Source organism: Arachis hypogaea, chromosome 9 (assembly GCF_003086295.3).
Source record: "Arachis hypogaea cultivar Tifrunner chromosome 9, arahy.Tifrunner.gnm2.J5K5, whole genome shotgun sequence".
Classification (NCBI taxonomy): domain Eukaryota; kingdom Viridiplantae; phylum Streptophyta; class Magnoliopsida; order Fabales; family Fabaceae; genus Arachis; species Arachis hypogaea.
Genome location: NC_092044.1, coordinates 32,663,100 through 32,665,893, shown reverse-complemented (window position 1 = coordinate 32,665,893; position 2,794 = coordinate 32,663,100). Strand labels below are relative to the sequence as shown.

The following is a 2,794-nucleotide window of genomic DNA, read 5'->3' as shown; positions in this document are numbered from 1 at the left end:
TTGATGGCCTTGCACTCTCCTTTTGGATTTTCTTCTGTATTGCTTGGGAGAGTACTAGGAGGGAGTTCAGTAATTTTCTTGCTCAGCTAACCCACTTGTGCCTCCAAAATTCTAATGGAGGATCTTGTTTCAGTCATGAAACTTTGAGTGGTTTTGATCAGATCAGAGACCATGGTTGCTAAGTCAGTGTTATTCTGCTTAGAACTCTCTGTCTGTTGCTGAGAAGGTGATGGAAAAGGCTTGCTATTGCTAGACCTGTTTCTTCCACCATTATTGTTGTTGAAACCTTGTTGGGGTCTCTGTTGATCCTTCCATGAAAAATTTGGATGATTTCTCCATGAAGGATTATAGGTGTTTCCATAGGGTTCTCCCATGTAATTCACCTCTTCCATTGAAGGGTTCTCAGGATCATAAGCTTCTTCCTCAAATGAAGCCTCCTTAGTACTGCTTGGTGCATTTTGCATTCCATACAGACTTTGAGAAATCATATTGACTTGTTGAGTCAATATTTTATTCTGAGCCAATATGGCATTCAGAGTGTCAATCTCAAGAATTCCTTTCTTCTGACTAGTCCCATTGTTCACAGGATATCTTTCAGAAGTGTACATGAATTGGTTATTTGCAACCATTTCAATCAGTTCTTGAGCTTCAGTAGGCGTCTTCTTCAGATGAAGAGATCCTCCTGCAGAGCTATCCAAAGACATCTTGGATAGTTCAGAGAGACCATCATAGAAAATACCTATGATGCTCCATTCAGAAAGCATATCAGAAGGACACTTTCTGATTAATTGTTTGTATCTTTCCCAAGCTTCATAGAGGGATTCTCCTTCCTTCTGTCTGAAGGTTTGGACTTCCACTCTAAGCTTACTCAATTTTTGAGGTGGAAAGAATTTTGCCAAGAAGGCATTGACTAGCTTTTCCCAAGAGTCCAGGCTTTCTTTAGGTTGAGAGTCTAACCATGTTCTAGCTCTGTCTCTTACAGCAAAAGGGAATAGCATAAGTGGTGCACGAATTTGTGATTCGCACAACTAACCAGCAAGTGCACTGGGTCGTCCAAGTAATACCTTACGTGAGTAAGGGTCGATCCCACGGAGATTATTGGTTTGAAGCAATCAATGTTTATTTTATTGATCTTAGTCAGGAGGTCAATAAGATGATTTGGATTTAATTGTAAGAAGTCAAAGTATTTAAAATTGTAAGTTAAAATAATAGAGAATAATAGCGTTACTTGTTGTGCAGTAATGGGGAATATGTTGGAGTTTTGGAGATGCTTTGTCCTTTGAATTCCTGCAATGTAATATTTAACTCAATTATTTGTAAAGCACGTCTACGGCAAGCTGCATGTAGGGCGTCACCATTGTCAGTGGCTACTTCCCCTCCTCTCAGTGAAAACGTTCCTATGCTCTGTCACAGCACGGCTAATCATCTGTCGGTTCTCAATCAAGTTGGAATAGAATCCATTGATTCTTTTGCGTCTGTCACTAACGCCCAGCCTTCAGGAGTTTGAAGCTCGTCACAGTCATTCAATCCCAGAATCCTACTCGGAATACCACAGACAAGGTTTAGACTTTCCGGATTCTCATGAATACCGCCATGAATCCGGCTTATACCGCGAAGATTCTGTTGGGGAATCTAAGAGAAGTTCATTCAGTCTGATGTAGAACGGAGGTGTTTGTCAGACACACGTTCATAGATTGAGAGAGGTGATGAGTGTCACGGATCATCACCTCTTTCACAATTAAGCGCGAATAAACATCTTAGATCGGACCATACACACGTTTGAGTGAAATAGAAACAATTGCATTAATTCATCGAGACGCTGCAGAGCTCCTCACCCCCAACAATGGAGTTTAGAGACTCATGCCGTCAAAAGTATGTAATTCAGATCTGAAAATGTCATGAGGTACAAGATAAGTCTCTAAAAGTTGTTTAAATAGTAAACTAGTAATCTAGGTTTACAGAAAATGAATAAACTAAGATAATTGGTGCAGAAATCCACTTCTGGGGCCCACTTGGTGTGTGCTGGGGCTGAGACTAAAGCTATCCACGAGTAGAGGCCTTTCTTGGTGTTAAACTCCAGGTTATGACGTGTTTTGGGCGTTCAACTCCGGATCATGACATTTTTCTGGCGTTTAACTCCAGACAGCAGCATGAACTTGGCGTTCAACGCCAAGTTACGTCGTCTTTCTTCGTGCAAAGTATGAACTATTATATATTGCTGGAAAGCCCTGGATGTCTACTTTCCAACGCCGTTGAGAGCGCGCCAATTGGACTCATGTAGCTCCAGAAAATCCATTTCGAGTGCAGGGAGGTCAGGATCCAACAGCATCAGCAGTCCTTTTTCAGCCTAACTCAGATTTTTGCTCAACTCCCTCAATTTCAGCCAGAAAATACCTGAAATCATAGAAAAATACACACACTCATAGTAAAGTCCAGAAATATGATTTTTGCCTAAAAACTAATATTATTCTACTAAAAACTAACTGAAACATGCTAAAATCTACATGAAATTACCCCCAAAAAGCGTATAAAATATCCGATCATCACAACACCAAACTTAAACTGTTGCTTGTCCTCAAGCAACTAGATGAATAAAATAGGTTCTAACAGAAATCAAGAAGTAATAATATTTTAGAGTTTTAAATGAAGCTCAGATTCTTATTAGATGAGCGGGGCTTGTAGCTTTTTATTTCTGAACAGTTTTGGCATCTCCCTGTATCTTTTGAATTTCAGAATGATTGGCATCCTTGGGAACTCAGAATTCAGATAGTATTATTGACTCTCCTAGTGTAGT

At 40.0% G+C, this 2,794-nt stretch overlaps 1 non-coding gene across 1 annotated transcript; it reads left to right on the top strand.

Moving 5' to 3' along the window:
- Nucleotides 1-758: 758 nt before the first annotated feature.
- Nucleotides 759-866, top strand: LOC112713950 (small nucleolar RNA R71). The gene has a single exon (XR_003158910.1). It is a non-coding gene; the product is annotated as a small nucleolar RNA R71 (small nucleolar RNA).
- The last annotated feature ends 1,928 nt before the right edge of the window (nt 867-2,794 follow it).